The sequence below is a fragment of the Schistocerca cancellata genome, chromosome 3 (assembly GCF_023864275.1).
Source record: "Schistocerca cancellata isolate TAMUIC-IGC-003103 chromosome 3, iqSchCanc2.1, whole genome shotgun sequence".
NCBI classification, from domain to species: Eukaryota; Metazoa; Arthropoda; class Insecta; order Orthoptera; family Acrididae; genus Schistocerca; species Schistocerca cancellata.
The window spans coordinates 500,244,482-500,259,528 of record NC_064628.1 but is presented as its reverse complement, the minus strand read 5'-3'; the positions used below and the strand labels follow the sequence as shown (position 1 = coordinate 500,259,528).

Here is a 15,047-nt window from a genome sequence, read left to right as displayed (position 1 = left end):
TCTACTCTGTGTCACACGCACGTACGGTACAGATGACTGCTTTACCGGCGCATTAAACTTTGACAACACTAGTCAGCCAGCTGGTTCAACTAAACTACAATGGTGTGAGCAGTTGCAGCCCAGAAGCGAAAAGAGACGTGCAAAGAAACAATATAGCTTCGAATGTCATTTAAGTTTTAAAAAGAATGAAATAATATTCGGGAAAACTCCAGCACTACCGCGCGCTTCTTAGGTGACAAGACGGAAAGAACTCACGGTAATTTTTCTGAGCGAGCTGCAGGAATTTTACCGTACTGTTGAATACTGAAGCCAATTAAGGTATTAATTACATCCAGTCGTCAGGTAATCTCTAAGCTCCTTCCTCATCCGAATCAGAGAAATACGTTTCAGTTCTGCAACTGCCATCTGCTACGTTGATAACGAGTCGATCAACAACGGAATGCACGAAGCCGCCTAGGGGCCGCATTTTCTTCTCTTCCTTTGTGACGTGCCGATGTCTGGTATAAAACAATGGACATAGTCCAAATAAAGAGTATTTGGTTTTTCATTTTTGCCTTAAAAATTAAGTTATTATGTTTTCTTAATTTAAGCAACTTTATTGGCAGTCTTTCACAAAATACCGATAGTTAAGAATTTATATTTGAAATGAAAACAGGAGTTTCGCGTGCAATATGTAATTAGGAACAAGAAGACGTGCATTATTCATAAAAAAGATGATAAATATTACAATTATGAGATGCAGGTATCAAACTGAACGAGGAAAAAATGTGACTCAGATGACGATTGAACCAACGAACCATGCTCTGCAGATAATAAACAACCTACTTTTTTTTCGTGGTTTATCGTTGTGTTTGGTCGTTGCGGACGTCAGATGACATCCGTTTCAATTCGTTTTTGATCATTTCACTCAGTTTTTTTTTTTTTTTTTATTATTACAGAGGCCAACCAGCGCTCTGACCGAACACGCTGAGCTACCGTGCAGGCTACGTACTAAGCTATCGATAGCGCTATACATACGTTGTCGTTTAAGGTATTATTTGTATCTAATACAATGGCTTCGAAAAATTCAAAGCCGATTATCTGTGTAAATTTATGAAAAACATTAAGAAGACCTATTTCTCAACACTTTTGAAACGTGTTCCACACTCGTGTTTCATTACGAAACAGCAAGCAGCCTTCGCCATTTTCATAGTGCGTATTAACAAAGTGACAATCAGAGCACAACAGTGCAGAGGCTGTGACTGTACACTATTTTTGACATAAAAGCTACATAGCTAAAGCGTGATTAAGAAATACGTCGATGGTTGTTACTATATTTGAATATCTTTCATTTAACGTAACTTAGTAATAATATATCTCATACACAGTAGGACCTACCTCCAGGAGCATAACAATACCACAACGTGTGCTACGACTTCTGACCAATCATCGCGTTTGTGTTTGTTTACATCAAGTTTATTATTATGATGAACGGAGTATAGCGCTTATGTAGTCACTGGTGCGTCGTGCTGTCAATTAATTCATTTATCTGTTTCGAAGCGAGTAATGAAGCAATTTCTGGACTACTACAGGTACTACCTACAACTTGCAGAAGACATTTTCTTGAGATATTTAGCATTTGTTACGTATATGCCTCACTTTTATCATCAACGATGTACAGGACAAAGCACAACATATGTGTCTAGTGGGTGGACTATGTACGGAACCTGGAACGTTCACAGCATTAATACTACTAATTGAGAAAAAGTAATTATTGGTAACTTATATAATCAGTATTACAGTATTAGATAATAGTAATGATCTTTTGAAAAAAATTTAGTTTCGTGACTCCCAGCTTGGAAACCAATGGGTTACAGTTTCCTCGCGCTTAAAGTCAGCACGTAACAGCGTTACTATTCACCTATCATACAAGCTGTTTAGAGGCAGGCAATAACAACGTCACCTCTCTCTGATACGCTGCCGTCACCTCTCTTGATACGCTGCCGTCTCATCAGTACGAAGAGAATTCTACAGTCACTGTCACCACTCTCATTCATTGGTTCAAATGGCTCTGAGCACTATGGGACTTAACATCTATGGTCATCACTCCCCTAGAACTTAGAACCACTACTCTCATTCATTCTCTGCACAGATTAACACTTCTTCTCTGTAGCTTGAATACAATGCTTGAGAGACGAGGACGCGGGCAAGCCTATTCTGATGCTCGTGCCATAATCCTGGCCGAGGCCTAATTTTAGTCTATATTCCAATTTACCACTCTATTGTTCCGTAACTATGTTTCTGTATGTTTCATTATTCACATCTCTAAACCTTTGCGTCGTTCTACATGAAATCAGCTCCATCGCTCACGCCACTTTAAGTCCTTCCATCGCTTTCTACAGTCAGTTTGCTGCCATATGAAGTAGACTATGAATACCAGCTGATAACTAGTCTGAGCATTATACAGCACGTAACAAAATTCTCTCCACGAGACTGAGGACAGGTTTCTTACATCAAAGCAAAAGAGTGCAGTAAATATGCGCTCTAAAATGCATACATTAAGAGCTATGAGAACTTGTTCCTGCACCTTCGGTAGTGTGAAACACATTTCTTCCGCTGCAAGCTCTTTGCTTTCCATGTTTTGGACGAGGTAGTATGGATAAGAATGAAAAAACAACTCTCTTAAAAATCGGTTCTAAAATGCATGCCTGAAGAACTACGAGGAATTGTTCAATAGGAAGAGATGTGTTTCACGGTAGCATAGCTCTTAAAATATGTTTTTTTTTTTTTTTTTGCCCGTGTTCACTGGAGTTTTGTCCTCGCTTTGGTCTATACTACCTCCTTCCAATATATTAAAAGCAAAGATCTTGTAATAAAAGTGTTACGCAGCATAGAAGAAGTGCTCATAGCTTTCAAGTTATGCATTTCAGAGCCCATGTTTACTATACTTTCTTTTCTTTTTTATGTAAGGAGCCTGTCCTCAAAATCTGTACAGGTAATTTTGCCACACCCCATATAATATGGCATATCATCCGTTCTTCCTAGTATTTTACTTTTTAAGTAGTCAACTTTTCACTGAAAGCGAAGTCGTTAAGGACGAAGCACTAGTTAAGCTAGAAAAGGACATGGCAAAGCCCTGTAGGTACAGGGCAGACCACCCGTAAAATGGAACAGCTCCTCCCTAAAAAGAAAAGGTAAGGAGGTTGCAGATCAATGTCGCTTCGAAATGGAGGTCGGTGGAGCATAAGGATTGGGCAATAGGGGACAATCATCTAAGGAAACCAGCGGGAACGTAGAGCGGGGACTGGACTTCCACACCTTCTGATGCCATTCAATGTTAAACATCACGTTCGACTGCTTCTGACTATAAATGAAATACAAAATTTATATTAGCATTTGCGAATGTGATGGAACGCCAGCTGCATTTTTTCTTGTTGATAAAACCGAACAGACTCAAACTTCCACATGTCGCCGTTTTGTCTACTTCCTACACTCGCACAGATTCTGTGCAGGAAGAGACGTATGATTGTGAAGTCTAGTTTTTAGGCATGAAACACTGTATTGCAGGGCCTGTGTTGGTTCGATGATGCAAGCTTGTCTGAAGGACATTGCAGAGTACATCGAACCAACACAGGCACTGCGGCATAGTACAAATGCAGTGTTTGAACACCGTCGTACTGTCCGAGACACAGGTCATGTCTTCTAAGTCTGCTGTGTACAAAAAACGAGGTCAGAACTGCACTATAGTTCACGGACGATCACTGACCGCACATCAATATACCTAAGCACTTTCCGTACTATGTATGAAGCTCTCCACAATGGGAATGCTTATTTAACCACTTACTGTGATTTTCATCTCTTTTTTTTTTCATTTCATACGTTCCCAGTCGAAATTAGGTACAGTGTTCTAAATCTTTAGGACTAAAATTATACTGACGGAAGAATATGCTAAACTGAGTATTCTGAAATAGGTAACCAAACGTCGGTCATGAGCATTTCAAGCGGTATGAAGTTTTGAAAGAGTATTGCGTGTGAGGCATGTGTTTCTGAACTATTTACGTCTCGTGACAAATAATTACCACATGGTTGCTCTATCTTGAATCACCTGCTGTACGGACACCAAACGACTGCTAATTACAAAGTGGAGGGAAAGTAAAGCTGCAGTAGAACAACACACGGAATTCAGTCATGGACTTCCAACCTGATGCTTTGATGAAGGGACGGTACGGAAAGCAACGCGAATGTTGATTTAAACGCCTCGCAGAAATCCATCGCTCTAGTGGAGACCACCACCATCAGTGAACCCTGGCTCACTTCCTCGCCAGTAGATTCACATTGATAAACGACGCCACGGACGTTCAACACGTCGATCTCGTCGCTCAGCGGCTACCAATACAGTATATTCCCATGTGAACGAGCAGAAAACGACATCATAAAATTCATAACCCACAAGTAGTCAAGAAATAGCTAGACTCCCGTAACGTCAAAAAAGCCAGGACGCCCGGACTTACGTACTAACTTCCTGCAAAGAAATCTACCACCACCAGTAGCGGACTATCTGGCAGTGGCCTGCAATCAAGTACTCGGCTCGGGGCTATTCACGACAGCCTGGAAGCACACAGAGATCGTCGCAGTTCCGAATCCTGCAAAAATTCGCGATCTCTAATGAACTACCGCCCAATAATCCTCCTACCTGCGCTGTCAAAACTGTTTGAGAGGCTGTATCTGAAACGTCTCCAGAGGTGGACACGGAAGGACTTCTCACAGTCGACCAGCTTGGTTTCTGAAGTGGTCACGCCACTACTCAGCAACTACTGCGTCTAGTAGAAGAAGCTTTGCACGCCGTGGATCGTCGATGATATTTCGGCGCCACTTTCCTTGATGTTTCACGAGCTTTTGATTTCGAATGGCTCAAGTTCACGAGCAAGGTGTCCCTGCGTCACATGTTATGATACTATCAACTTACTTACAAGTAAGTAGTTTCCGCGTAAGAGCTGCAGACAGCGTTTCAAATGTTATTCCATTTGCGCAAATGATCCCTAGGTGTCTGTGCTCGACCCGCTGCTGTATATTCTTTACGCGGCGGTACAACTTGCCTTACATGCTGTCAATCGCTGTGTTCACGCACAACATGAACGCCGACATGATCCATCGATGGTGCGACAAGCAACTGACAATCGCTCCGAGCACGCAAGGAAATGACCAATCTGACATAACGCCTCTTAAATCAGGATTATCACAGTAACTCAATAGGTGGCGCCCAAAGACTTACAAAACGTAATGGTGAGGGGCGAACCTATCGAATGGTTCCCTGCTTCTGAATATAGGTACTTATGACTAATCTTGTAGAATTAATATTGATCTGAAACAAGATCTGAAAGTGTGTGGATAACAGTTCTGTCTAAGAACTAATGGTGTTGATACTGGCGGTGACGCACTAGTTGGGTACTTGCGATATGAAGTATATCGAGTGGGGAAGGATATTTAATTGTAATGGATTAAGAGTGCACACAGGACAAAGATGGATGTTATTGTTTCAGAAGATATGTCTTTTGAAGCCAGAGATGCTCATCAGTACTCTGACACAGAGAAGGAAATCTTATGTCATTTAAATGGATTATGTTATAAAAACAATTACCACTCATTAATTTGATGGCATTTTTCTGTAACTCACATTATTGTTTCGTGCCATTACGGGTTAAGAACATTTTGTTCAACAACCTCCTGCATTATATTTGCACAACGAACTGTTAATCAACTGTTGAATGCTTTGAATGTCAGCATTCAACAGTTGATGAACAATTCACTCTGTAATTTCAGTGCAGCCATCTGATGAACTAAATATTCGAAACCGGTAACGGCAAGAAACAGGGAAATATCTTAAAGGAATATGTCATGGCATTAGTGACTCGTAGTTGCTTTTATAACATATCTTACAATACAACCACGGAACCCTTAAAATGTCCCCGTCGGACAAAATAGATTTCGATTGAAGATAAATCTATCTCGTCCGCTTTCCAGTGACAATATCTCCCGAACGAGGATCCACCAAGGTGAACGGCTTAGGAGTGAGATTATCATTGTGTAGTATCCCGCCTTGTATTCGCACGGAGAATTTGTGACACCAATGTTCCCTGCCTTCAGCTTATTCCCTCACTCGGCTTTCTCTCCTTACATCCTTCATGTCATCCAAATGTTAAATTCTTCTTTCTCCAGTAGTTCCTCTGATATCCCTTCGATGACGTCGTGTATGTGCCCCTCGTGTGTATGTATGTGTCCGATTCAGCTGTTCTTCCTCTGACAAATTATATTCACATTAGTTTCTTTGTCTCCTACTCTTCTCAGTACATTATCGATTGTCATCCGATCTGTCCACTTGATCTTTTCTACACTTCTCCAACACCACGTTTGTCATGTATTTTTTCTCCTTTTCTTCTCATGGTCTACGTCTCTATTGCGTACAGTGCATTGCACCAGATGTAGCACTTCACCAACTTCTTCCTCAATTCCACGCTCAATTTCCTGCTCAGCAGCGACCTCCTCTTGTTGAAATGCGGTTTTGGTCATGGCGATTCTTACGCGAATTTCATTTGTGCAGTGTGCATCCTTTGTCAGCAAACTTTCAAAGTTTTTTAACTATATCACATTCTCCAGTTCTCGACTGTCGACCGTTATCGTCAAAGGTTTCTCACGCTTTGATACCCGCATCATATTCGCATACTAGATGTTGATTGTCATGACATACTCCCTTCCATTTTCTACTAACCGGTTAATCATCTATTGCAGTTGACTTTGATTTCTGGCGAGCAGTACCAGGTCATATTCATACCTGATAGTGTTGAGGAGTCGACCTTAGCCGAATTTTCTGCATCCTTTCAAAGCTTCGCTCGCCAGCCATTGTCCATACAGGTTGAAGAGATACACCGATAGTCGTCTAACAGGTAGTTCGACCTCTGAACTACATCACTACACACAAGGAACCCCTTGAGTGCGAGATCCCTAGTTCAGTTTTTAGTATGGGTCATCTGAAAGTGTTGTGTTAACAATTCTGATAGCAAAAATATTAGCTGCTAATGACTCACTATTTGTGTATCAGGAGAGCGACAGAAATTGAGTGTCCATTAGGTGCAGGGATTAACCTTCTATGGGACGTAAGTATTACACTTTACAAAATGAACATCGTCGCCGGCCGCGGTGGCCGTGCTGTTTTGGCGCTACAGTCTGGAGCCGAGCGACCGCTGCGGTCGCAGTTCCGAATCCTGCCTCGGGCATGGATGTGTGTGATGTCTTTAGGTTAGTTAGGTTTAAGTAGTTCTAAGATCTAGGGGACTGATGACCTAAGATGTTAAGTCCCATAGTGCTCAGAGCCATTTGAACCATTTGAACATCGTCGGCAGTCAAGGAAAGTTCCAAACAAATCATTAAATAGTATCACGAAAACCGAATGAAGAATGTCGGTCGACAGTGATCACAGAGGTTCGCACAATCAAGATCGAAGGCGAACTTCGGGAGTTACAAACCGTGCAGGACGTTCAGCTAGGTATCCGCTCATACTGAATGCATATAGAATCATATTGTGGTAACTGGGTGATGAGTACTGATGGAATGTGGTGGCATGCAACTGAATGCGTAACAATCTGTTCGTGGAGCTTATCGTGAAAGGCTCTCTTTTAAGGTGTAGCTGCAGATAGGGTGACAATACGCTGATCAGCCATAACATAATAACCACAGACTTATTGTCGATATATACCCATCCAGGTAATATCAGTGTCACCTTGTGAGAGATGACTGGTAGTCAAACACAACCACGGTACATGTAGTATCAGTGAGAGTGCTGTCCGTGTGTAGAATGGGGAAGGCGCGCGATCTGTCTGAGTTTCAAAATGGTTCAAATGGCTCTGAGCACTATGGGACTTAACATCTATGGTCATCAGTCCCCTAGAACTTAGAACTACTTAAACCTAACTAACCTAAGGACATCACACACATCCATGCCAGAGGCAGGATTCGAACCTGCGACTGTAGCAGTCGCGCGGCTCCGGACTGAGCGCCTAGAACCGCTAGACCACCGCGGCCGGCTGTCTGAGTTTGACCGATGGCAAACTGTGATGGCCCGGAGGCTCGCCACGAGCATTGCGGAGACTGTACGACTTGTCGGGTGTTCGATGAGTGCTGGGGTGTCTTCAACAAGTGGCAAAACCAATGTGAAACTGCGTCCAGACGACGTGGGGTTGGGCGGCCATCCTTCATTATCGATGTCGGACGTCGTAGTCTGATGGGAAAAACAGGGGGCGATGTATGGCGGAACTAACATCGGACTTTAATGCTGGGCAGATTACAAGCGTGTCTGGACAAACAGTGCACCGACACTACTAACGATAGGCCTCCGCAGCCGACGGCACACGCACTTGCCTATGTTAACACTACGACTTCGGCAACTACAATTGAAACGGACATATCACCATCAGCAGAGGACGTTGCAAGGCACCACGAAGGCCAAGGAGTATCGTACACTGGCTGTGGACCACGCAAACCCCTTCATGACGATCATGTTTCCCGAAGGCAGTGGCATTAATCAGCGAGATAATGCACCACGTCACAAGGCCAGGATTGTGATGGAATGGTTCGAGAATCCCATTGGCGAGTTCCAATTGATGTGCTGGCTCTCCAACTCGTCAGATCTGAGCCCGACCGAACACATATGGGATGTGATTGAATTTGGCGTCAGAGCTCACCGCCAACTCCACTGAATTTACGGGAATTAGGTGACTTGCGTGTGCATATGTGATGCCAGCTCCCTCCAGCGACTTACCAAGGCCTCACTGAATCCATACCACGACGCATCGCCGCTGTTATCAGTGCTAAAGGTTGACTTACCAGCTAGTAGGTAGGTGGTCATAATCTTGTGGCTGATCAGTGTATTTTTTATAAGCTTGGAAAAAAAACAAATATCCTGAGGCTGAATTCGTCCACTGGTTCCAAGTGCACTGAACTGCAATGTCACACACTTTTCAGGAGGGATAGTTTGTTCTAAAGGAGTACCATTTTTATACAGGGTGTTACAAAAAGGTACGGCCAAACTTTCAGGAAACATTCCTCACACACAAATAAAGAAAAGATGTTATGTGGAGATGTGTCCGGAAACGCTTAATTTCCATGTTAGAGCTCATTTTAGTTTCGTCAGTATGTACTGTACTTCCTCGATTCACCGCCAGTTGGCCCAATTGAAGGAAGGTAATGTTGACTTCGGTGCTTGTGTTGACATGCGACTCATTGCTCTACATACTAGCATCAAGCACATCAGCACTAGCATCAACAAGTTAGTGTTCATCACGAACGTGGTTTTGCAGTCAGTGCAATGTTTACAAATGCGGAGTTGGCAGATGCCCATTTGATGTATGGATTAGCACGGGGCAATAGCCGTGGCGCGGTACGTTTGTATCGAGACAGATTTCCAGAATGAAGGTGTCCCGACAGGAAGACGTTCGAAGCAATTGATCGGCGTCGTAGGGAGCACGGAACATTCCAGCCTATGACTCGCGACTGGGGAAGAAATAGAACGACGAGGACACCTGCAATGGACAAAGCAATTCTTCGTGCAATTGACGATAACCCTAATGTCAGCGTCAGAGAAGTTGGTGCTGTACAGGATAACGTTGACCACGTCACTGTATGGAGAGTGCTACGGGAGAACCAGTTGTTTCCGTACCATGTACAGCGTGTGCAGGCACTATCAGCAGCTGATTGGCCTCCACGGGTACACTTCTGCGAATGGTTCATCCAACTATGTGTCAAGCCTCATTTCAGTGCAAATGTTCTCTTTACGGATGAGGCTTCATTCCAACGTGATCAAATTGTAAATTTTCACAATCAACATGTGTGGGCTGACGAGCATCCGCACGCAATTGTGCAATCACGCCATCAACACAGATTTTCTGTGAACGTTTGGGCAGGCATTGTTGGTGATGTCTCGATTGGGCCCCATGTTCTTCCACCTACGCTCAATAGAGCACGTTATCATGATTTCATACGGGATACTCTACCTGTGCTGCTAGAACATGTGCCTTTGCAAGTACGACACAACATATGGTTCATACACGATGGAGCTCCTGCACATCTCAGTCGAAGTGTTCGTACGCTTCTCAACAACAGATTCGGTGACCGATGGATTGGTAGAGGCGGACCAATTCCATGGCCTCCACGCTCTCCTGACCTCAACCCTCTTGACTTTCATTTATGGGGGCATTTGAAAGCTCTTTTCTACGCAACCCCGGTACCAAATGTAGAGACTCTTCGTGCTCGTATTGTGGACGGCTGTGATACAATACGCCATTCTCCAGGGCTGCATCAGCTCATCAGGGATTCCATGCGACGGAGGGTGGATGTATGTATCCTCGCTAACGGAGGACATTTTGAACATTTCCTGTAACAAAATGCGTGAAGTCACGCTGGTACGTTCTGTTGCTGTGTGTTTCCATTCCATGATTAATGTGATTTGAAGAGAAGTAATAAAATGAGCTCTAACATGGAGAGTAAGCGTTTCCGGACACATGTCCACATAACATATTTTCTTTCTTTGTGTGTGAGGAATGTTTCCTGAAAGTTTGGCCATACCTTTTTGTAACACCCTGTATGTAGATGAGCAATGAAGCAAAAGCAAGTTATTTTGACCACCTACTAGGCAAAAGCAGTGCTCACACCACAGTAGTTGTTCTGCCGCTCTTGTTTACTGTTACGTAATTATGTTTAGTTCAAAAAAATGTGTGTGAAATCTTATGGGACTTAAGGTCATCAGTCCCTAAGCTTAAACACTACTTAACCTAAATTGTCCTAAGGACAAACACACACACCCACGCCCGAGGGAGGACTCGAACCTCCGCCGGGACCAGCCGCACAGTCCATGACTGCAGCGCCCCAGACCGCTCGGCTAATCCCGCGCGGCAATTATGTTTAGTACTCGCTCCTTGGACAACGATTGTACTTTATTGCGTTTCACTGGAGACAGGATTTGTGGCTCCCTGTACAACAGGGTGATGAACTACTTGGCTCGACATCAGTTTCAGTATCACTTTCACTTTTTAAGGATGTATCGTCAACGCTGTACACCTCATGTACATTGTTCACTCAGTCGAGCGTGTATGACACTAAACATTCCAACTGAATCATCTTGCAGAAAAGCTAATATCTCATCTGCAACTTCTTTCTCACTCTGCGAAATACCTTGAGTTCCTTTCTGAGGAAATGTCAACATCGACAACTGTTGTTGCAGATATAATGCTAAGTTTGCTTTTTTTTATCGTTGCCATTGGTCTGCTTTGTATGGACATCACAAGCACTATAGCAATGTAGTGAGTTACTCGTCGGCTAAAAAGCAGTTCAACTAAGCTTCGTAGCCTCATGCTGTGCTCCCCAATGGATACCTCAAGACCGGCCAGGGTGGCCGAGCGGTTCTAGGCGCTACAGTCTGGAACCCCTCGATCACTACGGTCGCAGGTTCGAATCCTGCCTCGGGCATGGATGTGTGTGCTGTCCTTCGGTGAGTTAGGTTTAAGTAGTTCTAAATTCTATGGGACTGATGACCTCAGAAGTTAAGTCCCATAGTGCTCAGAGCCATTTGAACCATTTTGATACCTCCAGTCCTGCCCCCTGTTGCCATTAACAGCCAATATTGTGGCTGCATGGTAGACAATATGTGGGGTGTCGAATGCCGTAAACACCATTCCTCTTTTGCAGCTTCACACTCAAGGAATCTCTAGTCAGTATGTTCCACGATCCTCTCCTCCGATACCGAGCCCTCCCTTCGCACGTTCTGCGGGTTTCGTGAGACACTTTACGTTGTATCCTCAATTGCACTTGGCTTTTCCGTGCGCCTTTACCTTAATGACTCATCATCATTTTCTTAAGAAATTACTCATACCACTTTCCTTACTTCAAAATTCCCCTTTTTGATCTCCTACATCCACCAAAAACAGAAATTTCGCACTTTTAACAGCTGTGCCTTTTAAATAAAGTACGCATTTTACAAAACAGTTCAGCGATTTATACTGCCAAACAAGATGTGCTTGACTCAAGCGGGTGGAAGCCTCAGACAGGAGTGGCGGCGAAATCGGTGATCCAGTGGTGGAGGAGGGTGAGGAGGAAGAAGGGAAACTGGATTGAGAGTCGCTGTGGTTGAGCAGGCGGGGGGAAAAAGAAAGGATGACGTGCTGGGGCGCTCTGTTCTGTCCAAAGGATCGATCGCGCTTTAGATTCAATGGCCACCTCGGCGATGAATAAAAGAGGAACGTATGGTAATCAGGGCCACAATACGCCGCCCGGGCCGGGCTGGGAGGAGCCGGCAGCCAGCCCTCGCGCAGCCCATTAGGCCCTGCGGAGGGACGCGCTAGACAATAACTGCTAATAATTACCATGTCAAGCGCCGGAATTAGTATTCACGACATGCAGGCCGTAGCCAGTCTTGACGTTTTACCCGAACGAGAGCCGGAACCCCACACAAATATTAAGTTCCCAAAAAATCTGGACTAGCACAGTAAAAACACACGAAACAACAACCGTCTCTGCTGTTTGTTCATCGCCTCCCCACCCCGCTTCCTTCTACTCAAAACATCAGGCTGTTAAGGAGCTCTATTCGACTACATTTCAGAACAACAGCGCATCTAATCTGTTCCTTGTCATACACATTATAATTATGTATGTAACAACTGCAAAGCATGGGATTTTTTTGTGAAGCTGTATCTTCGCAAATTGAAGGTCTTCCAATCATTTCACAAAAAAAAAAAATCACTCCGTCTTCAGGCCACGAGTGGCCTACCGGGACCATCCGACCGCCGTGTCATCCTCCGTTGAGGATGCGGATAGGAGGGGCGTGGAGTCAGCACACCGCTCTTCCGGTCATTTGATGGTATTCTTGACCGAAGCCGCTACTATTCGGTCGAGTAGCTCCTCAATTGGCATCACGAGGCTGAGTGCACCCCGAAAAATGGCAACAGCGCATGGCGACCCGGATGGTCACCCATCCAAGTGCCGACCACGCCCGACAGCGCTTAACTTCTGTGACCGCACGGGAACCGGTGTAACCACTGCGGCAAGGCCGTTGCCAAACATTTCACAAAGGCAAGTTTAAAGTACTTACTACAGTTTGGGTGCCTTAGGTACACTCGATATAAGCCCCACCCAGCACCCTTTCTCGCCAATGCTTTTTTCTCACGGTGCAAGTTTTGTACCATGTTAACGCCTTTGTTGGTGTTACATTACATTCCTCATACCACCTCACGGCGTGCGATGGAGGGTACTCTGGGTACGTCTGTCACTCCCCAGTTCTAATTGTGAAGGATCCGCGAAAAGAAAGATTGTTTGTCAGCGCCCAGAGTGTACTCGAATCTCTCTAATGTTATCTTCGTGGTCTTTCCGTAAAGTACACTGAGGTGACAAAAGTCATAGGATACCTTCTACATCGTATCGGACGTTCTTTCTCCCGGCGCAGTGCAGCAATTCGACGTGGAATGGACTCAACAAGACGATGAAAGTCCCCTGCATAAATATTGAGCCATGCTGCCTCTATAACCGTCCATAACAGCGAAAGCGTTTCCGGTGCAGGATTTTGCGCACGAACTGACCTCTCAATTAATTCCCATAAATGTTCGACGGGATTCACGTCGAGCGATCTGGATCGCCAAATCATTCGCTCCAATTATCCAGAATGTTCTTCAAACCAATCGCGAACAACTGTAGCCCGGTGACATAGCGCACAGTCTTCCTTAACAATTAATCGCTGTTTAGGAATAAATGTTATCCAAGTAATCGAATTTAAGTTAACTACAGTTCGCATATTGCTTTGTTAATAGCTTTGGTCCATGGCTCCGTGGGGTCTGTGCCACTACATTCCGCTCTTACCAACTGAAATCAGGACTCATGTAACCAGGCCACGGTTTTCCAGTCGTCTAAGGTCTGGCCGACATGGCCACGAGCCCAGGAGAGGCGCTGCAGGAGACGCTGTGCTGTTAGCAAAGGCAGTCGCGTCGTTCTACTGCCATAGCCCCTTAACGCTAGGTTTCACAGCACTGCCCTAACGGATATGTTCGTAGTACCTCTCATATTGATTTCTGCGGTTGTTTGACACAGTGTTGCTTGTCTGTTAGCACTGACAACTCTGCGCAAAAGCAGCTGCTCTCGGTCGTTACGTGAAGGCTGTTGGCGACTACGAAGTCAGTGGCGAGAGGTAATGTCTGAAATTTGGTGTTCTCAGCACACTCTTGACACTGTGGGTCTCAGAATATTGAATTCTCTAACGATTTCCGAAACGTTGTGCGGCCATAATCACGTCGAAAACCTTCCCACAAGAATCGGCTGGGGGCACTGCTCTTTTTATCTTCTGTACGCGATACTACAGCCATGTGTACATGTGCATAGCGCTATTCCATGATTTTTGTCACCTCAGTGCAGAAAGGTACATTCGGGCAAGTGCAGCATTAACCATACCGTGATGCACAACGACTCTCTTGCATCGTCTGCTTACACAGTGGAATGAGCATCTCCTCGACGCTTTCATGCTTGCTACATGAACTTGTAACAAACGTGCTGCTCCACTTTGGATTCTTCGCTATGTCTCCTAACAATTCGGTCTGTTACGCGTCCCAGAGTGACGGGCAGTGTTCAAGCATCGTCGAAAGACGTCTTTGTAAACTAACTCTTTCGTGGGTGCAAAACAGTTCCTGACGATTCTCCCAATTACTGTCACATTGGCATTTGCCTCACCTGCGGTTTGTTTTACTAGGTGGATCTACTTCAAATCGCTCCGTACGCATACTCCCAGATATGTAATGGATGTGACTACTTCCTATGATTGTTCTGTAATCGTGTAATCATACAATAACGGGTCTTTTCTGGCTATTTATGTGCATTACCTTGCATTTGTTCATACTGTTGAGGGTCAACTGCCTATTCCTTCATTCAGCATCGATTCTGTGACGGTCATCCTCCTTTTCGCTGCAACTTACAAGCGCTGCGATTTGGTCGAAGATATCGCATATCCTCGAATGGCTTTTGGAATTCAAAGAAGAAGGAATCTC

The 15,047-nt window shown here is 44.6% G+C and overlaps 1 protein-coding gene and 1 pseudogene across 1 annotated transcript in view; both read right to left on the bottom strand.

Annotated features, from left to right (window-relative positions):
• Positions 1-15,047, bottom strand: part of LOC126176379 (tRNA dimethylallyltransferase-like) — a 490,052-nt gene that overhangs the window by 60,650 nt on the left and 414,355 nt on the right. The gene's annotated exons all lie outside the window — the stretch shown is intronic.
• On the bottom strand, positions 12,960-13,077 carry LOC126177730 (5S ribosomal RNA; annotated as a pseudogene).